Source organism: Podarcis tiliguerta (genome assembly GCF_965153285.1).
Source record: "Podarcis tiliguerta genome assembly, chromosome: 11".
NCBI lineage: Eukaryota > Metazoa > Chordata > Lepidosauria > Squamata > Lacertidae > Podarcis > Podarcis tiliguerta.
Window position 1 is genome coordinate 30499424 of NC_139544.1, and position 27227 is coordinate 30526650.

The 27227-nt window shown below is 39.7% G+C and overlaps 1 long non-coding RNA gene across 1 annotated transcript in view; it reads left to right on the plus strand.

The window, feature by feature from the left end:
- Positions 1-27227, plus strand: part of LOC310660074 — a 122494-nt gene that overhangs the window by 19236 nt on the left and 76031 nt on the right. The window lies entirely within an intron of this gene.

A 27227-nucleotide genomic window follows, 5' to 3' on the forward strand; every position in this document is an offset into this window, starting at 1 on the left:
CTTAATAGCTGGTTTTACTTTCTGATATTAAACAGATGAATAGTTGGTCCATCGCTGCCGGAAATCGCTGGCTTTAAAGGAGGGAGAAAGAGAGAGGATGGGGGTAAAAGAGAAAGAGACAAGAAAAGTTCGGAATAAAACTTTGAAGGCGACGGATCTACTTGGGATGTGGTATTAGAAGCACACACAAGTCCAGACACTGTGAAGCAGGTGACAATTGCGCTGAAAGGATGAATATTTTAAGGCACGGCTGGTGTTCTTGGAGAAGTCTATTTGCAGAAACAATCTGGATTCTAGAGAAGGAGGGGCGGAAAAGACCCTCCAGTCGACCTCAGAGCATATGAGGGAAGCGAGTTGTTATCTTTGGTTATCTAGCTGTATGAGTGTGTTGGTCTTCATAAAGCTAGATAACCGAAAGTAAAAACTCCTTCATGATCTTCGTGCTGCACAAGGAGACGAGAAACTCCAGCAAGAGACAGACCCAGCCATGTCAGGAATTCTTATTGAATGGCACCTTTTCTACAGCTCAAGGCGAGAGAGAGAGAGGACGAAATTCAGTGACATAGGAGTGCCAAATCTATCTGTACATGTATACATGTACAAAATGACAGGCACAGGATGATGAAGAGTAAACCATACGCTGCAAAGAGGATATGGTGCTCATGGTAAACAAATGCATGTGCAAGTTTTTGCTGTTCTGGGAGGTGGGGGATGATTAAGTTAATACTTTAAGTTCTGATGTAATTGTTTTCCAGCGGTTGCACGCTTCTTCAGAAGCAAGTTCCATTGAGTTCAATGAAACTTACTCCTGGGTAAGTGTGTACAAGACTGCAGTCTTTTGCTAAACATTGAGAAACGATTAGCATGTGTTTGGAAGCATAATGTTGTGGCCTGTGTGCTTTTAAAGTATTTATAATTTATTTTTAAGGGGTGTGTGAAGGGGTGTGCGTGTGTGTGTAGGGCCAAACTCTGCCTGTGAGACTTTTAAAAGTTGTGTAGTGTTGCTGGGTATGTTGTTATTCCAAGAGACGAAAGCCAAAGCCTAAAATAAAAAATAAACATTTGGATTGAAGAATAAGGCTAGGTTAATCATTTCGGTCTACCAAGGATCTGGTAGAGTTCCACAAAACTGGGAGCGGGGGAGGAGGAAGCTGAAGGTTGATTACTATTACCATTACTATTATTATTAAAAAAAAAATTGGGGGGGGGGGGAATCCACCAGCCGACCAGTCTTCTATTCAAAATGCAAGCACAGATGCTTCTCTGTTCCAAAAGGGTTTCCTTGAGGAAGCTACTGAAGCAGAAAAACGTGATGGAGACGAGACTGCCTCCGCCCTTGTCAAAGTGTTAAAAAGTAGTCTGTGTCTTATTCTGCGTCTAGTATTAGAAATGAAAGTGACATTTACGCCAAAACCCACGTGTGCGCCTGCTCTCTTCTTGTTTAAGGATGATCAGATCTATCCAGGAAACTGCTCAGGCATCTCAAACTGAAATAATTAGGACGTATATAGACCTGACCAAAAGAGAGAGAGAGAGAGAGAAGGCAAGGGGGTGGGGAATCTGAGGGGTCTGGTCTTGCCTAATTGATTCCGTTAAACGGAATGCCTGAGATGTGAACGGCTGGACGCTCCCATTCCCACGCTCGGGGGCAAGTGGCAAAGCTATGGGCCCGGCAGCCTATGACAGACAGCCCTGTGGGGGTTGCCTATGAAAAAAACATCAAGTGCACCACACCAGACTCATCTCCATCCCTTAAGAAAGTGGAGGCATTTCCCACCCACAGCCATCTGCAGGCTCCCAAGTGGGGACCCCAACTGTTCTGTAGCTGCAGACTGTCTGTTTCTGTTAATTCTATAACCACTGTTTCAGCTACTCATAATCAAATGTAGCTTTGCTTCTGAGATGGAAATTTTCTACAGTGAAGCTCACAAAAGAAAAGTGGTGGGAAGCAAGGTGTTTATATATTTCCTGGGCAAATCCTCTCCCTCTCTACCAAACACCCCCCTCCCCAATATTTAATTTTAATATTAATTACTGCACTTTGCAATTTTTTTTAAAAAAGAAATTTTATTTAAATCAGCTTGTTTTGGAAGTGCAGTCTTTGCCCCTGGGATGCTCCCAAGATAAGAAAGCAAACTCTTTATTTCTGATAAACTTCAGAGCCACCCTAGGCCAGAATACACCCTGTGCATATGTGTGTGCATGTGTAACATGTGTGATAGCAAATTCCTATGTGTTTTTAATAAGCAGTAAGCCCCAGCATATAAACTTGCAGCCAGTAATGACATGCACTTGGCATTTAAAAATTAAATAAAAGCAAGGATGTGGCTTTAAAGTAAGGCACCGTGGCCTGCAGACATAAATGATTTTGCAAGAGCTTAGTTTTAAGGAGCTTAGCTTGCTACAGTACTTTGCACTGAATTTTGGATGGTGAGACTGTTTACAAAAGGGCCGTTTTTGGCTGCTGTGCACGTGCCAGAGTTTACTACTCTAGTGACCAATGAACAGTCCCCTTGTTTATTTACTTTGGAAGTTCTGTTTGTGTGACCAGCCTCTCATTGTTAAGTGCCTTGCTGCCTTCCCCCCTCTTCTTTACTGCATGTCCAGGGGTGCTGTTTACCTAGGGTCATTGTCTACTACAATTAACATTTACATTACAAAGTGTGTAGTTTTCTTAAAGAGGTTCAATTAAGGTAACAAGATGTTGTCTGGGGAAATCTTTTGATTAGCAAAAACAAAAAAAACAAAACAAAAAACCTAGTGGAGTGAAATTACTTTTACTTTGTGAAATGAGATCTTATTTACCTCTTGGTCTTTTCTGTACATTTGTTAAGGAAAGCACCTAAGGATTCCCCCCCCCCCCCTTATGATATAATTCTGTGTTAGCCATTGTCACATCAGAATTGTTTTGTACCCTGCTAATGTTACATGAGTATCAATCAATAAAATACATTTTAATGTTATTTTATTATTATTTATTATTTCTCTTCCACCAATTTGACACAAAGTAGGTTAAGTTCATTTATTCATTATTATTTTTACTCCGCATACTGTCAACCTATAACAATTGTGAGAAAAGTTCAGTTTGGTTTGTGATTTACAATATTTCAGTCAAAATGATTTTGTGGCAGTAAGGTGATATTTCTTTTGAGAGCTTGAAATAGCCTGCAAACATAAAGCTTAGTCCACAGAAGTATAAATATAATCTGAGCAGGCCTTTGATGGCTAGCTTTAACACTGGAAGAGCCCAGATCAAATTTATTTAGCATACCATTGCATTGTAAAACAGTTGGGAGTGAAGTTGCAGGCTTGCGTGAGTATGCATGTTAACTAGTGGGAACCAGCCTCATTCTTTTTTGAAAAGAGAGCACCAGATTGCTCTGCAAGGCCAATGTTAAAAAGGCAGCTGAATTTAACACCATCTGGAAGAAAAGATCCCTTCACGACTTTCTCACACCGTCAGACAAAACTAGTGTCTCTTGTTCTGAGCCCTTGTCTATGCGGCCATACAATACTGAGTCATTATACTTTTGCTGAGAGAAAATTTGAGAACACAATATGGGTAACCAGTGAATGACCAAGTTTCATTGTGCCCGCTTAAGTCGATTGAAACCTACGTCTAGAGCCATGAATGGCAGTATTGTTTTCCTCACTAGGGCTATGCTAAATGTCAGCACAGTGTAAAGAAAAACTTGAAGTCTGCAAATAACTTACCAGATCTCAATTATAATATTTTCCCACACTAGAACTAATATCATTGCTAGGCTGTACAATGCACAACATAACAAAAAAGCAACTAAAAAAGGGGGTCTTCATTTAAAAGTTATTTCAGGCAAGCAAACTCCCCCCCCCCTTTCTTTCTTCCCACTTTGGGAGTTTGAATTGCTGAGGTAGAGCCTGGGTAATCCTTTCTCTAGAAGTTCAAGTTGCAAAACTGCTTCTCAAGTAATCTAGAAAATAAACAGCATATACAGTCTGTATTCTTAAAAAATGTTTCAGCTGGCTGGTTTCATAGTAATGATAGCCTAGAAAGTTTGCTGTGGTTAGCTCTCCAGTTTACTATATTTAGGACTTCTCTTTGAATATTAATCAGTTTGAGCTTGACAAACAACACAGTGTATGTGAGAGGAGCTTTAATGAGGAATTACAGGGGCTTGCCCATACAGGATTGGCTGCCACAATAGTGCTTCACAATGAAATACTTTGCTTTCATCGCTTTAAGAAAATTGATAATGATAACTTATAATGGACCTAACCAGTTCAGCCTTTGATTTAGCATTTAAAAGGGGCAATTGGTGAAATTTTAAAAAATAAATCAGTAGTTTGTGATGTTATACATAATTATGCTGCTTTTGTTTTAATTCTTACTCTCTCCACTATTTTGTTCACCATCAAGTTTTATTGTATTTTTTTTTCAAAAAAACCCACGCTTTTGTTGAGTATTCCAGCTATCAACACCATGAATTATAAAGGACTAATTAGCTAGATGAATAGTAAAATGTGATCATAATGGATTACAAAATACTGTTGGTTGAGAGGAAGGGGGGCAGTATCAAAATGGTTTACCAAAAGTTAATAGTAAAATGTTTTCTTTTCTTAGTGTTGTATCCAGCTATGCTCTACTTGGGTTGACCCATTGAAATTAATTGATATGACTAACTTGGGTACATTCATTTCCATGGGTCTGCTATGAGTATGATTTATATTGAATACAACCCTTAACAATTATGGGTTTGCCATACTCAAAGTACACCCATTGAAATTAATGGGCATGGCTAACTTTGTATAGTCATTTCAATGTGGGTCTACTCTACTTGGGTAATAATGATTTTTAAAGGTTTTGAACATAATTCAATTATTGAACTTCCAAGAGTGCATGGCACTGACCAGAGTCCTCAATTCACTAAGGTTGCAATATTATACTCACTCACCTGAGAGTAAATTCCATTGGAATCATTAGAGTTTACTTTTGAGTAGACATGTATAGTATTGCTGTTCACTGGAGTAAGCTATTTCAGCTGTAGGCCCCAAATAAAAAAAATTATGCATAATAACTAGCCAACAACAGCCAACAATTTTTTTAAATCAACTGTAAGTCTGGGTACTCAAGGGAAGGTCTGAATGAACAAGTAGAGAACTGGACCACAAAGTTTGTGTTTCTAAATATTTATTCGGAAGTATGATCCATGGAACCAGTGGAGTTTATTTCCACATAAAGGAACATAGAACTAGGGGGTTCATAGGGTGTCATAAGAGCCTCTCCATTGGCTAAAATAATAGTTGTCATCTGTACATTTTGGGTTCTTTTAAACAAACATTTCATAAACATCTTTAATTTTACTCTGTTGCTTAATCAGTGTTTCTCTGTCAAGGAAATGGTGGATTTACTGGGATTTCTTGCCTGTTTCTCATTTAATTAGGGTGGGGCAAGAGGGAGGTTGTGAAGGAGGTAGCAGACAGAAAGTAACCCTAAGAAGAAAAGGGCATTCACATTTTGAAAATGCACATTATTTTTTAAATGATTATCTAAACTGACTGGGAGTGCATTTCACAATACCAACACATGTATATGATTTACCTTTTGATAATGATGATGGATTTTTGACATCTTAATACATTTCAATTGTGTGGGACTTAATTTTCTAGTGAAATATGCCAGTAAGAGTTTCTTTTATGGACTTTGCCAAGACTGAAGTTTAATCCAAGACTTATAAATTGCTTCCAGCAGCAATTTACTGTTAACCTCAATGTAAACAGGGTTATGACTCTATCCAGGACTCTGTCTGACTCTGTCCAGTTCTTTGTCTGAAGTACCTGTATGGAAGTTGATGTGCAGTACAATCTTATGTATGCTTACTCATAAGTAAGTTCTCTTTAGTCAGATGGAGCTTATTCCCAAGTGAGCAGGCACAAGGCCTTAGTCCCATTAGCTGCAGTGGAATTACACAAGATTACATCCAAGTCTTCCAGCTTTGTAGTTTAGGCTGCAAATCTGTTTTTTGTTTTAATGCACAGTATGTTTAAATCAGGAAGACCTTCTTTAGTCACAGATTTTAGTGAGCCGAGGGTCTGATCTGTTTCAGGCCCTATGGAGAGATCCACAGATCACAGGAGGGACACCTTAGCTTGGGAAGTTCCCAGAGCAGTAACCCTTTCTAGTCTGTTACCCCAAAGACAACAGCATACAACCTTGTGGCACCTTACAGACTAATTCTTTTGTCATGGCATAAGCTTTTGTGGACTGCAGACTACTTCATCAGTTGCATTAAGTGCTATTCTGATACACACACAAACACTTTGTGGGGTGGAATTGTAAGTAGTGAGGTCAAAGGAAAATGGAATACAGATAGTCCAGGCAATGACAATTGTGTTATTAATATTATTGGTTTTCATGTTATGGTTCTGCTATTATCCTAGGTGGGTATAAGCAGAAGCCTTTCTTGGTTGGTGGCTCTGGTTCCCCTTTCCAAAGCTAGCTGCTCTCCTGGATAGCCCAGAGGAGTGAGGGCTCCGGCTGGAACAGAGAGCCGTGTTGCTGTTGTTGCTGCTGAGCCTGACTCCATGCTGGCCGTTCCCTAGCACCGTGCAATGTGATCTTAGTGCAGCCCTTTATGAAAGATGCTGAAGATCATTGAGGGCAGGGAGGAGGTGGACAGACAGGCAGCTGGCCTGCTGAATTCCTGCCGCTTGTTGCTTAATGACCTGAGGCTACAAGAAGAGAAAGGAGGGAGGGGGAGAGAGTTACCTGCAAAGATGCTCAAAACCAAACCAAACCAGCACCAAACAAAATAGGAAGGAAAGTTTTTTTGCTGTTTTTTTGTATTACTATTACTGCTTTGTTTTGTTTTTTTAATCCCTCTCCTGAGCTGAGAATATCAGATTACTGTATTCTGATGCTTGTGTGCGTTTTTCTGGGGAGAAGGCTAGGCTAGTTCAAAAGAAGGTGCACTTGACTCAACCGTTTGAGGACGGATGCTGCTGCTGCTGCGAGGACTGGCGTAGCAATGGCAGCGAGCGGGCCGCTGGGCAGTACCAGGCTGCTGTGTGACAAGCACCAGTTGCCTCTCAGGCGCGAACAGTGATTGGTGTTTCCCGGGAGACGGGATGGCTGATCTCCTAGGCTGGCGCGCGCTCTCTCCTCCCTCTGGTGCAGGCTCTGCCTCTGCTAGTGCAATGCAGCGTCTTCCCTGTCCTCTGCCTTGTCAGGTTAGGCATGTCAAAGTTTCCCACCCCCACCCTGTACTCTCTCTCTCTCTCCCTCTCTCTTTATGCCTTTAGGTTGCTGGCCTTCCTTTTACCAGCCACTTCCCTTTGCAAAGGCACCCGGTTTGCACTGAATGTATTACTTTCATCTTTAGTTGCTCCATCACCACCACCACCGTCATTTTAAACACGCAACAATCTAGTCCATGGGTAGGCAAACTAAGGCCCTGGGGCCGGATCCGGCCCAATCGCCTTCTAAATCCAGCCAGGGGATGGTCTGGGAATCAGTCTGTTTTTACATGAGTAGAATGTGTGCTTTTATTTAAAATGCATCTCTGGGTTATTTGTGGGGAATAGGAATTCATTCATTTCCCCCCCCCAAAAAAAAATATAGTCTGGCCCCCCCACAAGGTCTGAGGGACAGTGGACCGGCCCCCTGCTGAAAAAGTTTGGTGACCCCTGATCTAGTCCTCTGATGAAGATCTTATAAAAGCTGTAGCCTCTTCCCATTAGATATCCCTGCAAAGTTACTGGCAGTTATTGCTCCTTTTGATTTGTTACTCTAACTCTGTGAAAATTGCCTCCATAGTTAGATGGGGTGGCTGGGTTTGGTGGTGGTGGTGGGGAGAACCTGGCACTTCTCATCTACATTTCTTTCATCCAGTAGCCGCAGAATGACACCTTTCTTTTAGTGGCATCAAGGAATCATTGCAATGTGGAGTCTTTAATAGCACCGTGGAAGCAAACTGGCTTTAATGGTAGTGATGTTGTTTTGTTAGATTGTCAGTTTTTAACACCGCTTCATTGGTTAAATTCCTCTTCAGAGATTCTTCTTTTTTTCCAGCCAGCTGAAGCTTTGGCATAGACAAGTAAAACATTTCTGATGCTATATAGGGATGTACACAGGTGTTTTGGCTTTGTAGTCATGTTTTTCAGAATGCAAGCCTTCAGTCCTTCTGCTTGCATGACAATCTAACACATTCTTAATAACAATGAAATGTCAGATAGGTTTTTAAAATTGAAGTTTCTAGTCCCTAGGACTGTACCCGTTTCCCAGCAATCTGTAACATTTACAATTTGTTCCACTCGTGGAGGGAATAACACCTACATATGTAATTCTCTCTCCCTCCTCCAGTCTTTGCAAAATGTAGTCTGCACTGGCTAGCTGCACCTTTGTTGCTAGGTACAGTAAAACATGTCTAGAGGTGGCTTAAAAAAATTCCATGTCTTAAGTACTCACTAAAGCCAGTTAATAACATCATGCATGGACATTTAAACTTGTTGTAAGTTCCAGAGAGGATTAGAGGGAAATCATGCTGTGCGCAACTAATGATACCATCTTAACTCTTCAACTGGGAGTTAAATCCACCCACCTCAGTGTGGCATGGAGACTGCTTTCTCCCATGCCAATAGGCCAAAGAGGAAGGGAAGAAAGAACTTGACTTGAGTTTAAAGAGAAAACCAGTCAAAGAGCCAAAGAGGACAAGTACACATTTCCTTCTGGTTTCAATAGGGCTGGCAGATTGCAGCCTTCAATGGATGTTGGTCTGTTACAATAAGTCATACACCTGCTGAATTTGTCAAAGCAAATGTTTTACTTACACTGGCAACAATGTTTTGTTTCTAATGACTAATTGACTGATGTTGAGTGCCCAGGATATGGGCAATGCTAAATTTCTTATTCTAGAGGCAGCTGATGAACTATAACTTGGAAAACTACCTTAATGGGCCTTCTAATAAGCTGATGAAGAAGCCAGAGTTGTATGTGTCTGTGTATCCTTAATTAGCCAAGGTCCAGAATATGGAAATAATACTGTTATTTAAGGAACTGTTGACATCAGCAGGGTCTGTTATTGTGTATATACTCTGTTTGTACAGTGTGCTTTTGTGAGATTGAGTTTATTTTATTGAAAAATGGACACTCTGGAAACATACTTCTTTTTAAAAAGTAGCATTCTAATACCTGCTGGTATCCAGCTCTATTGCTCAGTGTTATCTGTTTTTAATTATAGTGGCTGGTTGGCTTCCAAAATGTTAAGAGATTCTGTTTGCAAAATAGGTAGAAGCTCCGGAAATGGTTCTACAACAGGTGTTTATGTGGTCACACCCATACATTGTACAGATCACATACAAAATTACCAGTATATGGGCATCTGTACACGCTGCATGCTGGAATAGTTCATACATTCTCAATTCCTCCATCTTGTGAACTTTTTTATACTTACAAGCAACATTGCATGTATTCACAATGGTCCATGCTTAGAGAGAAGACAGTTATTTTTAGTCTTGACTAATGTATGCGTGTGTGAGTGAATGCCTGTGTGCATAAATATGTCCAAATGTGTATTCTGGCAAATAGATAGACATGCAGCTGTTGCTAAAATTAGAGGCCTATTTTGTTAAGAAGTAAGCAAACGCTATAACAGGAACCAACTACATAAGTATTTCATTTCACATTACAACTGGAAAATACATCAACTGCTCCATTTTTTTAAAAAAAAAAAGTTTGGGGAGCAATTTGCACATTAGGACCCCACAACTGCTCTGCAAGCCAAAGACAGGCAAACAAGTTGCTTATCAGCAACAACAACCAGAGTCCTCAATCCACAAATACATATTTATTGGGAGGACATTTGCTTCCACTAAATGTATTTCAGGTTGGGATGTTAAGAAGACAATCCATATCACCCTGAATTCAGCAGCAAAGATCCCACTGATTGGAATAGTTGCAGACTGAATCCCATGTATCTGGAGATTAATCTAATGCAATGTATTAGATCACTTTGTGTACTTTATGACAATAGCATCCATTCTATGTACATATTGAAAATATGCCTGGAGGGCGGCACATAGGTTTAGCTATGGGACGATTGCCAGGTATTATTGGCCGTGTTGGCAATTGTCCCATAATACTTGTTTAAGCACAAGCCAAAAACAACAAGGAATCTTGCAATTCCTTAAGGACTAGCAATTTTCATTATGCCAATATTGTTTCAGTGCGGTGTTAGTTAGAAAGAAGGAGGTTGTAGATCCTCTTCAGTATCATTGATGTCTTCTACCATCATAAGTGTATTGTATTAATAGAAAATGCTTGCTTACACTATTGAACCTTTTAAAACAGAAGATAATATATGTCATGAAGACACCACATGTAAATAACAAGAAAGCATTTCCTAAAATATAAAAAGGCCATAACTCAGTGGCAGAACACAGAGAGCCAATGTGGTGTAGTGGTTAAGAGAGGTGGACTCGTAATCTGGTGAACTGGGTTCGCGTCCCTGCTCCTCCACATGCAGCTGCTGGGTGACCTTGGGCTAGTCACACCTCTTTGAAGTCTCTCAGCCTCACTCACCTCACAGAGTGTTTGTGGTGGGGGAGGAAGGGAAAGGAGAATGTTAGCCGCTTTGAGACTCCTTCGGGTAGTGATAAAGCAGGATATCGAATCCAAACTCCTCTTCTTCTTCGCATGTAGAAAGTTCAGTCCCTGGCATCTACACATAAGAAACTCCACAGAGCTACCGTTAGTCCATGTGGGCAATGCTGAGCTAAATAGACTGAAGGTTTGACTCAGTCTAAGGCAACTTCCGAAAAATGGCATAGAAAAAGCTAGTCTATTTTATTGTTCTAAATCCACATCCATCCATTGGTAAAACATTTCTAGCATGGCTTACAGAAAGTTGGTTTACAGCAAGTATAGTGTCATGAATTTTAAAGCAAAACACACTTTCTTATGATTGTCCAGGGCAGCACAATATTCAAGAAAAAAATAATTCGGGTTATAAAGAAATATTGTTATCAAGAGAAGACATGGTCCTATGGTTTCCTGTAATTCAGATCTGAAATGCACCATCTATCCATGAGATTCTTGGAGGGAGGATGGAATGTATCTGCACAAATAACTCAATGTTCAGGAACAATTGTGAACTTACAGGGGGGGGGGGATGAAAAAAGGGGGGAGTACTTTTCAAAAATGCCACCTGTAATCTGAGCCACTTTGGAAGGTAGGAATTATTGGACCATTTAGGTTCCTCCATCTATAGGTACGAAACTACTTCCTTGTAGGAATGAATATAGAACTACATTCTTCAAGAATATCTGATCAAAAAGTCTTCTCTTGTCTCAATTTATGTGACTCAATAGATTTATGTGACTAGAAATGAATTATTAGGGTATGTTAAAGGAGATACTCAGAAAAATATTCTCCCCCTCTCCTTCCACCCTTTGTTTCTCTCATTCCATTCTTTCTACCTACTTATTTATTTGGTTAAGGGTTAATTCTATATACCTGCAAGTAAGCCCCACTAAACTCAATTAGATGTAATTCTGAATAGACCTTGATAGGATTGCACTGTGTTTCTTCTGTGATTTGGTCATCCTAATGTTGGGCTCTGGGAGGGTGAGCAGACATCTGGAAAGAGCTCTGGGAGAGTAAGCAGACATCCTGCAGTTTTCTGAGAAAAGGTTGGACAGGTCAGGGAAGAGAAAGCCTGCATTTATTATAGATCAAATGTTTTGGTATTGTTTGTTATATTTCACATTTTATTTGTTTATTAAATCTTTATCCTGCCCTACCTTCCAAATTGGGGACGCGGGTGGTGCTGTGGGTTAAACCACAGAGCCTAGGACTTGCCAATCAGAAGGTCAGCGGTTTGAATCCCCGTGATGGGGTGAGCTCCCATTGCTCGGTCCCTGCTCCTGCCAACCTAGCAGTTCGAAAGCACGTCAAAGTGCAAGTAGATAAATAGGTACCACTCCGGCAGGAAGGTAAACGGCGTTTCTGTGTGCTGCTTTGGTTCACCAGAAGCGGCTTAGTCATGCTGGTCACATGACCCAGAAGCTGTACGCCGCCTCCCTCGGCCAATAAAGCGAGATGAGTGCCACAACCCCAGAGTCGGTCACGACTGGACCTAATGGTCAGGGGTCCCTTTACCTTTACCTTACCTTCCAAATGAGTCCAGGTTGGCAGGTGCTACAGAACAGAGAGCTAGCAACTATTTTGATGTACACATTGAATATTAAACAGATGGAGCGCCATCCTAAACACATTATCTGGAAACAAATCCCATTGATTTTAAAAGGATTAATTTTTGCATGCTTGGGGATGGAGCATCTCTAGGATGTTTATGGAAGTATATATTCAGTCAGAGTCAAGCATTTTGAAGTCTAACAGATGCTACTGGCAGAATTAACCATGTGCTCAATGGGACTTCAACAGCATCATGCCCAGCGTTGTTTTGTTTTGTTGGTTTTAGGTCAATGAATGAACCAGATCGAACACAATAGCTTTAGAATGGCAGAAATATAAAAATTTATGCCATTAACATCTATATAGTATTGAAAATGCATTGTTCCTGGAAAAAAATATGTTAAACTTCAATGACCTACAATAAATACATACATAGTACAAATGATGCAGATTATTGCAATTATTGCAATGTGTTGTACAGTGGGCTAGAGACTGCAGTTGGTGCAAAGTAGGGCTACCAGGTTGTTAGCTGGTGCTGGTGATTTGATCATACCAAGGCACTGCTTTGTTAGTTGCACTGGCTCCCAGTCTGTTTCCTGCTCAGTTCAAAGTGTTGGTTTTATCCTTGTACGTTCCTAATGGTTTGAGACCGCCATGCCTGAAAGATCACTGTCTCTCAGATACATCAACCCAAACAATGAAATCTTCTTCAGAGGCCCCATTCCAGGTGCCTTTGCCAACTAAAATGAAATGCGTGACTACCAGAGAGAGACCTTCCTCATTTATAGTTGTGGAAGCTTCTCCTGCCACCTTCTTTTTGGTCACTTGCCACCAAATGAAAAAGGGTTTTATAAAACTCTCCCAGGGTTTTTTTTTTTTTAAACAAAACTAAAAAACATAGTGTTTCAAATCATTGCATATATTAATTATCTGCATATATTAATAATCTGCTTTTATCCTTCACTTTGCTGGGGAATTTTAAAGCTAGAAATGTGCTGGAAGTGGTTATTTTAGGCTATTGTGTCTTTTAATTGCGTTTTATCAGTTTGTGTTGTCCACTGGAAAATATTTGTGGCATTATATTAAATATAGTAAAAATAGAGCAAAGCTAACTCTGGCCAAAGGCCAGTTGAGGGCTGTTTGGATGATTCTGCACCACCCCAGAGGCACCAGTGTGGTGCAGTGGTTAAGAGCGGTAGACTTGTAATCTGGTGAACCGGGTTCACATCTCTGCTCCTCCACATGCAGCTGCTGGGTGACCTTGGGCTAGTCACACTTCTTTGAAGTCTCTCAGCCTCACTCACCTCACAGAGTGTTTGTGGTGGGGGAGGAAGGGAAAGGAGATTGTTAGCTGCTTTGAGACTCCTTAGGGTAGTGATAAAGCGGGGTATCAAATCCAAACTCCTCCTCCTCCTCCTCCTCCTCCTCCACCTCCTTCTTCTTCTTCCTGGCTGGTCCACCCACCCCAGAAGCAGCTCTGGTATACCTATAGAAAGCTCTACGGGTGTAAATATACCACTGAGGGGTAGGGTTCAATCCAGAACAGTTCAGAGGATTCAAAAGGCACGTTAAGGGATTGCTTGGTTCTCCTCAGAGCTCTCTCATGCCCCAAAAGTCTTTCAGATCAGGCTCCGTAGCACTGTAAATCCTGAAGTGGCTTGGTTAATTTACCTCCCATTTAAATCAGAAGGAACAAAAATCACAGCTAGCTTCTGCCTTGACTACAGCAGTCTAGCAGAACTTTGGAAATAGTGGCATTTAACCACTCTCTATCCCATTTAGGATTACTCTATAAATATGGTAAGCAAACAAACAAACAACTATTTACTCCCGAGGAACATTCCATAATGTGACATATCTAATATGAGGCACGTTAGCCCAGTCTCCAACTATAATGAGCTTTGGGCCTTTGCTTTCGCTTTTAACTTTGATTCTTGATTAAAAAGGAGCTGATGTATTTCAGTAGCACCTAAACTGGCTTAAATCCGGTGGTTGTGGCTTGATTGATTTGTGGTTTGAGTTATAAATATTTATGTCTTTGGCTTAACTGGTTTGTGGATTGGGCTGTTCGCCCGAATCATCTGGAAAAAAAGCAAAGTGTTTTTCAGAGTACCCTAGTTATTGACTACAGCTCAGATCTCTTCTAGTATTTAAAAAAACAAAAACAAAAAAACGATTGCCTCTGCTAGTTCTCTCCCTAATAGTTCTGCATAAGAAGCAGAAAACAATACGGCCACCTTCATCATTTAAAAATGATTCATCAAATACAAGGGATATTAGAGATTCTAGAATCTTGTATATGATATTGCTACATTATTAAGTCAATCTAATGCTTAAGTCATTATCACACTCATGGATGTCTTTCTGATATCTCTCCAGTCCACTGGATTTTGAACTGTGATTATGTAATTTTTTATTTTTTTTTACTGATAAATAAATTACTCTAATTGTAGTTGAAATACCACTCAAATTCTTAAGACCATTGCATCTAAATAATATATTATGCATTACTTAATTATTTATCAGGACTAATTTAAAATAACTGTAGGGCAAATCATACATTTATTTTTGAATTGCATGCCCCAAACACACACACACACACGCAACACCAGGTACAAAGATGTTTTGGATGGCAAAATGATTGGGGTGGGGTGCAGCAGAGAGAAAAGAGGAAGTCTTTTGTTTGTTTTAACGTGACCCAGTTGTTTGGCCTAATAATATTGCCAGGCATGCCAATGCCATAGCCTTCATACTAGCTTATTATGTGCGAATTAAAGAGGAGTGGTATATAATGCATGAATATGAGGTAGGCACAATTAATAGACAGTGGAAGAGAACTGATTCTCTCATCATCATCATCTGTTTAACTGGCACATGGGAAATATCAAAATGCTGTCAGAATTTGGACCAAATGTGCATAGAACAAGTAAAATAATTAAATATATATATATAATTTTAATCTGCCATTCAAAATCAAATGCAAAAAATGCACAAACAGCTTTGCTGACATACTGTATATGAATAGGACCAATGCTTTCAGAAAGCTAATTTCTCTACATTTCTCCTTTGGAAAACTTACATAAATCCGAATCTTCACATATATTGTCACCATTGTATCATGTAATCATATTCTAGGAAGCAACACAACATTTCCCTGCCTTCCTATTTCTCCCCCCCCCCCCCTTTCTGACCCCACCCTGCGTAAGCTGCTAATGAAATACTGGAGATTGATTGCAGCGAGCTTGCAAGGGCATATTTACTGTACCATATATAGTAAACCCCATTTGGTGCATTAGCATTTAGCCATTTTATGCAAATTTAGTGAGAAAATGACTCATGTATATGATTTAATATGCATCAGCGATAACTCGGAACATCCTTATATGAAGAAATTAAAAATTCATTACGGAACTAGGCTGGTGTTGCTACATGGTTAAAACATTATTAAAGCATATTTCAGTATTTTGCTTACACTAGTGTTCTCATCATGGTGCCACCATCTCATGACAAAGACCGCAGAAGAGAAAACATTCAACTTAAAATGTCTGCTGGCACACATCGCTGGATTTGTGTGTCACTAAACAATGAACGAACATAGCCTCGAATACCAACTATTTAATTAGCACTTTTGCTAGCCATGCATAGAAAAACAGCTCATTTACATGCATCATGCTTAACAATTATTCCCATAAAAGCCACCTTTTTTATATATATCCTAGCATGCTAATGTAACACCGCATGGAAGGGGAGGGGGAGCGTTATTCGTTTTAAAACCTCAAAATGCAAGGATCTGATTAAAACAGACAAAAATCACGATATTTCCATGGGCGATACAGTTCAATTATTTAATATAACCATCTATGTGCCATAAAAGGCTGGATACAACTAATAATTAAGACCTTCAAAGGGCAACAGAAAACCCTGTAACAATCGCCAGTTTAATTAAAGGCTATTATTATAAGCCTCTTGGATGTACAGTTATATTGAATGACAAGTGGCGATACGAATTTCTTATTGTAAATATTGGGAGAAACTGCTGCAATGTGTAAATTAATCTAGCAAAAATATTACGCTTGATAATTTGGAGAGGGTGGGAAGACTTACATATTTCCATGTCTTTGAAATTTTGAATTATTCTGCTTAAATTGTTTCTTCAGGTGCATTCAGTAAGACAGGGGAGTTACTGTTGCATGATGCTAGCCCATGTAAACATATATATCAATACTTATTTGATACATAGCAAAACAAGGCATTGGTAAATACAACTGCTTCAGTATATATAATCTGGCATGTTGACCCTGTCAAAAGAGATTGCAATTGTAAACAATTCACTTTACAAAGATAAAATTCAGAGAAAACTGATCGACAAAAAACAGTATGTGCATTAATTGCTGGCAAATAACACACTTTAGGGTATATATTTTGTGCTAGTGGGCCTTGTTTATATAAGCTCGAATTTTATATTATAAAGATGCAACACACTCTTAATTTAGGGTATCCCTGAACTCATTGGGGCTTACGTCTGAGTAGAAATGTGTAACATGGGGCTTTACATGTATTTAGATAGGGTTCACATAATGGTTTGTTTCCATTGGGCCTAGAATGCATAGAATCATAACAGTTTATCACTTTCCTTTGCATTAAGTATGCAGACTTTCATAATCCACCAATAGATTATTCTGATACATGACACATATGAAATCTTTATATTGCAATGGCCCAGTTCTGTAGTTAAGTGTTGCTTAATTAAATGCAGCATTAAGAATTTGCAGGTATATGGAGTTAGAATAGCTGAAATACTTGGCTCTCTTTTGATAATTAAATAAAGCAGCAAGCAGTTTATATGAGAGATTTACCAGAAATTTCAGAGGAAAAATAATGAAAGAAATTTACATGCTTAATAAATGGAAATCTGATTTCATAGAACACTGTTTTCATAAATGCTGTCTTGCTTATTCATTGCAAAAGACCAAAAGGAATTTTTAAAGAGTGTTGGGATGAATTTTTAATCTAGAGAAAACATCATATGATCTAAATATACACAGTGAGAGTTTTTTGACCCAAAATAACAAAGGATTACATTCCATGACTCTTGGGAATGTCCCCTAATTCATAAGAATAGCCAATTTATAAGGATCATTCCACACTCTGTGTTTTTCCTACATGGGTGTATACTCTTAGATGTGAAGATTATGTAGTATATTTTAGCACTTCCAATGAAAATACATTTATCAAAATACGATCACCAGATGTGAAAATGTACACAGGTGCAGATAATGTCATATGTGAAGCAGCCTTAAACAGACATTTGAATAATACCTCATATTGGTATAAACATGTTTAGAATTCATATTTTTTCCAAATATCCCCCCCCCCCCAATACTGTGGCAAGCAGGTAAACAGCACATATTCTGTATAGCATATAGAGGTGAGTGGGACTGTGAAATTCTATGTGTAGAGCAGGGGTGGCTAAACCCCAGCACGAGGGCCTGATCCAGCACCCCCCACCCCTGTACGTTTTCCTGTGTCTACAAGAACTCACTGATTTTAGGGCAGCAGAAGCAGCAGAAAAGCAAAACAAAATCCTTTCAAAAGGAAACACGGGGATGGGATGGGCTTCTCCACCCAGAGTCTTGTTGGGAATGCAAATCCTGATTATCAGATCAATCATTTGATGAATGGGGAAGGGATAACCTGCTCCTCAAATTATCTGCATGGATCAGCTGAGGTAGGAGGCTGTGTGCCATGTGTTTGCTGAATGACTCACAGTTGTACGTGTTTGTTCAATGTACATTTGTATGTGTGCATGCAAGAGGGTGGGATAGCTAGACCCAGTGTGGCCTGATGACAATTGGGACTGTCAGAGTGGGAAGCTAGGAGACCCATGGTTGGCTGAGTCAGAGTCAATGACAGGAAGAGCCACAGTCATTCTATTTTTGTCCCCATCCTCCTCTCTACTGAGGTCTGCAGAGGTAACAATAGGACTAAAAAGGAGGAAGCTGGCAGCAGATAATGCCAATGCCCTGACCAGATGTAAGGAAGAAGGCAGACAGGTGGGGGCTGGCTGTTGGATGGGGCAGTGCCCTATTCACCTTTATTTTCTTGGCATCTGTCTGTCTGAGGAGACAATGGAGGAGTGTGCTTTGAGGGTGGAGTCAAACTGTTGGAAGGTTACAGCACCTGCTGTGGCTGTAGAGACCACTAAGAGAGAGAGAGAGAGTCATTTTTTGTTGCATTTGGGGCAGATGAAGGTTTCCAGTTTTGCTGCTACAGGTGCACCATGGCGTTTCTTCTCTCTGCACTCCTCCTGCAGTAATTTCTCCTCTGGTCACTGCTATGGATGCACAACCTGACAGTCTGTGTCTCCAGGCACTGTGGTTATCTACAAGGGATTTCCTCCACACAGCAGGGTTGATGCTGCCAGCCTTCATGTCATGTAAACAAGCATCCATGGGCCAACCATTGCTAGCATGTGGACCTCAGAGAGCTGGCCAGGGGTGAACCCTTGCACCAAAGAATAATAATAAATAACTTCCTTGGTAGAGAGCTGAGCTTGGAATTGATGTTCAGTTCCCCCACTGGCAATAATAGTGGGAACCATAGTGGTGGACCTGTCTCATAGCATTGCTGTGTGGGTAACAATAATAAGCACTGTAAAGCACATGGCAGTATAAATGATAAATAATGATACCAGTTGCTGGAAAACACAGGAGGGGAGAGTGCTCTTGTGCTCAAATCCTGCTTGCTGGTTTCCCACAGGCAACTGCTCCACCAGTGTGAGAACAGGATATTGGAGTAGATAGGCCATTGGCCTGATCCAGCAGAATCTTCTTATGATGCTATGTTATGATAGTGTATACAGGCAAGATAAGAACAAATATTTATATGCTTAATGATGTAGGTTTCTTTTGGTGATGATGTGGTTAGAAGACTTTGCCGGGTACAAATGCCAAAGGATATTTACAACCCCCAAATGGTATGGTCTAATTCTTGCATTGTCCATCAGTGCAAATAATTGCCAGTAAGCAGGTGCAAATGCTTCAGAATGTATGTTGTATAGCTGCGGTCCACAACACCGTGAAGGCTCCAGTCCTAAGCATACTTCCTTGTAAGCATGTTCCTCTGAAATGAATGGGAGTTGCAGGTAGGAGTCCAATGCTAGGATGACCTTCAGGTCTGAAGGTGGTTGGATGCTCCTGTATCTTTCATGGTTGTACAGAAAAAGGAATTTCAGCAGATATAGCTTGCATGACATGTTACACCTGTGGAAATTCGCTATTTTACATAACAATTGAAGACACAGAAGCCTTGCCCTACAACTCTGATTGTATGAATGTTTAATTAGGAACAACCCCACGTGTTTTGCAGAGTCTTTTTTGTAAAGTAAATTCCTTTAAGATTACAGCCTTAGGGTGTTTCCACTGGCAATTCTAAGAAGGCATTCCTAATTTGTAAATCAGTAAAAGAGCTACATTGACCAGAACATAATACAATTTATATATGGCTCTCTTCTGCTTTTTATAATAACATTCTGAAGCTACACATGGGAGTCTAACAGATGTTCATAGAGCTCCCTTATGAATATGCCCTTACTTTCCTGATAAACAAATGGAATGGATGGGAATGTGTTAAGTCTTAGTTTGTTCAGGGCACTGATTGCACCCTTACTTAGGGTGCAGTGGTGGCACAAAGCTACCATTAATAGCAGGAGATGCCCAAAGCTTGCCTTTGAAAGCAGCATTTGGCCTTACATGGAAAAAGGTGTGAGTTTGATTGGTGCAAGGGGGAATACCTTGAAGCAGTGAATGAGGTGCAGCTGAGCACTGGAAAACACAGGCAGGCTATCACCACGTATTTCCTAATGACAAAGTACGTCATTGAAATGGCTTCTCAAAGGGAGCAGCAGAAGCTCTATTCTTGCATCATTAAAATCTAGAATCGTAAGAGAATCCAACAGAAAATAATCTATGATACAATGCTGCATAGAAAAAGATGGAGAAGATCACAATTTTATTCCATTTTTTAAATGGATCTTTGTTTTAAAAAATAAAAAAATGGAAAAGAAATGAAAAATACACTTTGAGCTTGCTTTTCAGATAAAGCCTTGATGTTTTAAGAGCATCCTTCAGGGCTAATTTGCATAGTGGTTTGAGAAACAGCACTGATGAATGCCTTGCGTGGCAGTATTCCTGCCCAGGTACCATCATGGGAGTAATGGAAATACAAACATAGGTTTGAAGTATAAATTTAAAAATCAGAAATGAAAATGACTGGTTTAAGATGCACAGGCTTATGCTGTATATCCCAAGGGTGTAATTATATTTGACACAGGTACATTATTCCCCTTTATTTGACACAGATAGATAAGAATTGTCTATGCTGTTTCGACTGTATCATACAAAGCAGCACATTAAAACTTTCTTTTTACAAGAAAAGGTGAATTCCAAACATAGCATAAGGAAGTCATATTAATAAATTAAACACATTTAAACATACACTTTTCTGGAGCCATAGGTTCCGTGCATTTGCTCCTATTCTTATTTTTTAATAGAAGAACACAGCAAAACTGCACAGCATTTAAGGAGAAAAGACAAAGACCTGTATGGGTGCAATTGACCAAGAACTGTTTCCTTACACCTTCACTTTAATGGGTTTTTCACAGAAACTGTACCCCCTTGATAGTTACAAACAGCTTCAGTACTATGTAATATATTATTGATTTAGAAACTTAGAAACCAGACATTATTAATCCTGGCATGAAACTGTAAAGAATTAAAAAGCTAGTATGGTACAGTAAATCTGAACCAGGGACACTGTGGTTCAAATTTTCACTCATCCATGAAGTTCATTTTTGGTGAATCTCTTAGTCAAATCTACCTTGCAAGGTTGTTAAAATGATAAAATAAGATCACCTCCATGTGTGTTGCCTTGAGTTCCTTGGAGGAAGGGTTGGGTATTATTGGAATATGTAATAATATAAAGGCTACACTCTTGCTCATAGTCACCTGGCATTTAATTTAATTTTTGCTAGAATCCTAAGGTCCACCAATCAGAGTCAGATAAAAGCAAAATTTAGAATGGGGCAGAATCACACTTGAGCATGACCTCCCTATACATGAACCCATTTGCATCTGTGTTACTAACGATGAGGGATATTATAGCAGCCTGATTTGGAGAAAAGGGAAGACTAAAGCCTTTGTTATGTTGCCATTATTAAACAACAGAGAATCAGAAGTCCCTGCTGATTTGCAGAAGTCCCTGTAAATCATTCAGTGATCTACCAGGAGAAACTGACCTACCTCCTGCCTGCTGTCCTAGTGTAGATGTCTGAGTTAATTGAGTCAGATATCAACCATATATCATAGAGACACCACAGTCTCTGCTGTGCCTTATTCCCAAAAGGAAACACAAGCCCTGGGTAAGCACTTGGAAGCCCTGAAGTCTCTCACACTGCATTGTGGAGACTGGGGTGGCACGTAACAGTACCTTCACTTATTTCTGCATATCTAGCTGATCCCAGACTGCTAGGTCTCATCAAGCTGCTGACTGTCCACCTACTTCTCATTTCCATCTGACTGTTCCTGCAATTCTTTCCCTGATGCCTCATCCTTTCTTGCCTCGTATTCCTTGCTGCTTCTCATTAGCAGATGTGCAGGCTTCTGAAAGGACTGGGGCCGGGGATAGCAATTTAGTTCTGCAGCCTCCATGCACATTTTAACCTTCCAAATATGTGCTGCTGTTTGTGGGCTACAAGCCAAATTCACAGAGCTGTTTCATACGGACGTTCACATGTTTCTAAACAGATATCAGCTTCAATTGATGGAGGTATCAAGGGATGGAAAATTACAGATATGTGAATTCCTACTTTTCATTGGAATTCCAATGAGAAAGTATTTAGGAACAAAATTTGAAACAAGATGCGCACAAAACTGTTTCGATGTGGCATTTCCAATTGTTGAAAATTGAAATGGAGTGTTAGCTTTATTCAAGACAGCTTTCCCAACATGTGTAGTATTATTTTCATTAGGAGAAAATAAAGGTTAGATGCATCACTTTGACCAGGGATGGAGAACCTGTGCCAAGCCAGCTGCACAGCTCCCATCATCCCTAGCTGGCATGGCCAATGGTCAGGGAAGATGCAAATTGTAGTCCAAAAACAACTGGAGGACCAACTATTTCCCATTCTAGAGTTAGAACATACCAAGGCAATATATGACTTTCAGGCTACATTCAGCAGCATTGAGATTCATGGCACACACTGTATATCAAATTTAGGGCAGTTGTATGACCACCTAAACTCATAGCAGCCAGTGTTTTGAGTCAATTGCATTGGCTCTTGGCTAAGTTGTCACAGGTCAGCACACACGGAAGACTGTGTGGATTGATTTTACATTTGACTGCATCTTAGGACCAAACTAAATGTTACACTCAAATGCAATGGTTCATTCTTTAGGAGAAGGCAGCTTCAGATGGGGGCAGTTTCCAGCAAATAAATGGTAGCTGGGAGGTGATGTTTAACATTTCCCAGCTTTTCCACTATAACACCACCCCATCCCTGCAACTGCTTTTCCTGCTGCAGGTTTCCAGATGTTTTTCAACAATAAGCATGCATCTAGCGCTCTTGTGGGGCAGAGAAGCAGCTTTAAGCTGAGGGAGCTACAATCAAGGTCAAGCAGAACTTAGATAAGTCTTGCCCAAGAACTTTTTTCTGAAAATGTAGCATGGCGTGTATCACAGGACAAATCTTCCTAAGGAGATGAGCTGAAGAAAGAAAGAAACTGGCGGTCCTAATGGTGCAGCACCAGCATGTAAACTACAATATTAAATAGCAAATGATACTCAGAAGTAGTCACCTAGTTAAAGGTGATGTTTTGGCTGCTAGGCCTTCTTCAAGCCATGAACTAAAAATTGATATTGTTTCTGTTTTTCTTCAGCCTACAGAAGACCCAAAAGACAAAGTGTTGCCTTTAACCCTTTTCAGTATTTTAGTATGTATTTTAAAGACTAGAAGGGTGTTGCAGGGGCAAAAGAAATGAGGTACTGAAAGATCAGAAGAAAACCATCATTATTTTCCTCACCTAAAGAAGCTCTGAGAGCCTCACCCACAGAGATATTCTAAATTCAGTATTCTGTCTAGTGATTCCATGAGAAAATAAGTCAGGCAGCAGCTGACTTCACAAAGCTAAGTTCTGAATGTAAGCATTGTATCTATTTTTATTGTTACATGCCCTCTTTCTCTCCTGAATAGTCAGAAGTCTTGGGGTAGCACCATAGGATTGAGTTTCCTATGGATGTAAGAGGGCTGGAGACTTAAGATGGTCCCCCCCCCCCCGATATTTGCTTTATTTACCACTATACAAGCTGAGAATAGTGAAAGGAAGCGCAGACTGATAAGCAGGCAGCAAAGTTGCTTTCCAAAAAAAGTCCCTGCAGCCCATGACTTAAGCCAACTCCCAACTTTCTGTCCCTGATTCTCCTAGTTCAGACTACTGAACTTGCAGTTCTCTCCACTGATGAATGTCATATTGCAAAGACTAGGTCTATCAAGTAGGAGACCCATGGAACAAGACATCCCAAACTGACAATAGCAGGTGATGTATGTATGGAGTAATTTCACTGTTGTAAATAGCATATATTTATAGCACAATCTTATACATGCCTACTCAGAAGTGTGTATAGAAATGCAGCCTCAAACTGTCATCAGTGTAAAACTCAAGCAGGTTACTTTGCGTACAGTCTACCATGTGGACATTATAGGGTCTTCAGTCCTTTTAATAGACCTTGCATGGAAGCTGGGCATGATTTAAATTGAAATGTGGGTTGCACAGCACCATGCAATGCAATGCAATGCAATGCAATACATATCTTAATTAGATTCCTTTTTCAATTTTGATTTTCAGATGTTGCATTATAAACACCAACTGCTCTGATGGATTTGGGTGGGTTATGATGGTTAAAGAACCAATACAGTTTATTCCACTTATACCCTGAAATAAGTATATTTCTTATTAGTGAACTCTTCATATAAGTCCTGTTATGTAACATACACACTAAAAAGTTCAGCTAAAAATGGGCTTGCTATTGACAGATATGGCCTTAGGCATGCACAGAGTGTGACATTCAGAGTGTAATGTATGAAAGTCTTAAACACAGAGGCTGCTTCTTGCCAGGCTTCTGAGAATGAAGTGACAGATTCATAAATTGTGAGCTTGGAATATAAGTCAACTTCCTCACAATGGCAAGTAGTATTGTTCAGCATCATACTAAGAGCAAAGCCTCTTCCTTCTAAGCACTTAAATTGTATTTTTGTTCAGTGCAGTACAAAAGAATTTGATAATTGATCACTAAGGAAGCTGATTAGAGAGAATGCCTTTGCACCTAATATAATTACTTTATCTTTGCCTGTGACAATAAACAGAGTGGTATGTTGAGTGAGGAGTATGAAATGAAAGACTGGAGAATTGATGGCTATGTTTTTGTTCTGAAAATGCAAAGCAAAATGCAGTTAGTAGCATGTTTGTAAACAAGACATTGGCTAGTGGTTAGGAATCCCATTCTCCATTACCATGCATGAGAAACTGGACTTGCTCCAGGCAAGTTCAATTGGAATAAAAGTATCCCCCTTTCTATTTAGGCCATTAACTGTTGGAAGACTCCTCACTGTCCAGGAGAATGAACCCTGGGTGAGGTATAAGACCTGTAGCATTCAGGGAGGAAAGAATTCTACCTCAGGTTAGAATAATTCCTTCTCTGGAGCCTTCAGGGGAAGATACACTAATTCGCCCCATGCTGTATTTATGCTGCACAGGTTCGGCAAGGATATATATTAGGGGAGAAGCCTCAGGACATAATACAGAAAGTGAATGGCTTCCAATTTCTGGATATGCAGACTATATTCTGAGATAGAGACTAATGCAAAACTATTTACATATTGCATTTCATGCTGAAAACACAATCCAATTAGTCACTTTGGACAAAACAGCACAATCCTGCATATAACTATTCAGAAGTAAACCTCACTGAGTCAAATTCAGCTTATTCCCAGGTAATTGTGTATAGGATTGCTGCTTAAGATCATGATCCAGCCAAAAGTTAAACATTTTGAAGTCCTAATGAGTCCAGTGGCAGAAAGTAGATCCAATGGGATTCAGAAGTGTTTAACTTTGGCTGGACCATACCTCTCTCAATATAGTCCTTTATCTTTTGCATACAAAGAATTAGAAGATAACCAAAACAGCGAGACCTCATAATTATTTGTTCTTCTTTTCTTCTTTGGTACCTACCTTTACTTCAATAAGTGTTATGAATGAGGATATTGATCCCAGTATTTTTTTTAGAAGTGCAAAGGAATATGGCTCAAGAAAGCTGATTTTCTGATGACAAAAATTCTTCCTTATACCATCTAACATTCACAGTATCACCATCTTGAAAGAGTGTAGAAGTCTCCAATAGGTAAATAATGAAAACAAAACTTCCCAAAAGACAAAAAGAAGATGCTGGAATTGGGATCTTGAATGGACCTCTCCTTTGAGAAGAACTGGGCATCCAGTTTCTTAATATCTATTAAATATGTGGCAGGACAGACTACTTCCTGCCATCCTATTGAATTTAGTGAAGTCTTTAGAAATTTCAGCTTTGATGTTCAGTTATTATTCCCATGCCTGCTTGAATCTCTCTGCTTTGGAAGTTGCCCCAGTCTTTCCACTCAGTAGGGAGAAGAATAAAGTTCTAGATGGCTCTATCTAGATGAACAGAGAAGCAATGTATTATAATCTGTCCATTTTGTACAGCCTTTGGATTCTTTTGATGAGATTACAGTTGATCTCTGTTTCTACATGCCCATGATCACCTAATAGCAAACCTTAGAACTGTAACTGCTTAGTGACCTGGCACATTCTATAAGCTACTTACAACATACATTTCTAGAGAAAAGGATGTTTTTCTTAGGCTGAAGGTTACTAAGTTAAATTCTTCTCTTTCATGTTTAAACTGGTTGTTCCATGTCTTTTTTTTGTCACTCAGCCCCTTGGTGCATTAATCTACCTGTAAAATGACTCCAAGATTGCTCTCAGATCTGCTCTGAATTTCGTACTGTTTTTAATCTTTTGTTTTGCTTGCAAGTTGCTTTGAATGGTTACTTGCCCAGAAAAGGGACCTAAAATATAATTTAGATACATACATACATAAATCTGCTTTAGATTCTGCTTTGTATTTCCCCAGGTATATCATAGAGGATCTTAGGGCTACCCTTCTAAAATTGCATCTGAAATGTTAGCATCTTCTCTACCTTCTTGAGGGAAGGTTGCTACTATCTAGCACAACTTGTCAGCTGCTACATAGTGGTTTGAGCTGTTAGTCCCTAGCATGCCATATCTCTTTCTAGTTGAAGCCGGTAGATATTAGGCATTTAGTGGAAAAAGAAGAGACACACTTTTAAGTGTTAACAGCCCAATCTTATGCATGTATTCAGTGGGACTTATTCCTGAGTGCCATGGAATAGCAGCCTTAATGCATTTTTCTTTCTCCTTCAGCTGCCATTGCTTATTCCCAATCTCTCCCCTGAAATAATATACTTTCCTTTTGACTTGCTGTTGGGAGCATCTCATTGTTTAACAATGGGATCATTCCGTAGTCTGGTATTTCTAGGTAAGCTTAAGAAGAGCTCTGTTTTTGTCAGAATAGCAGCTACCTGTCCTTAAATGAAGTATAAACACATTTTGAATGTGCACTCTGCTAATTCCTTGTGGTCATTCATGTCATTCACATAGTTACTGATTATTACTATCCATTTTCATTTCCAGATGGAATTGTGCTTGCTCAGAAGCCATATAAATTTTCCTTGTTTTGGCAAGAGAATCACTGTTTTGAATAGTACAGTTTTGTTGCTGGTGTTCTGTGTGATGGCAGAGGCCATTGTGATGATCTAGACGAATCTGTGAATGCATTCACACTTGGAATGTTTCCGTTCATTTTCTTGCCACAGATCCCTGAGACAAAGAGCTCAAGCTAATGTTTTGTTTCAGAAGTTGTGTGCCTCATTGGTTAAGCGAGCTGTACG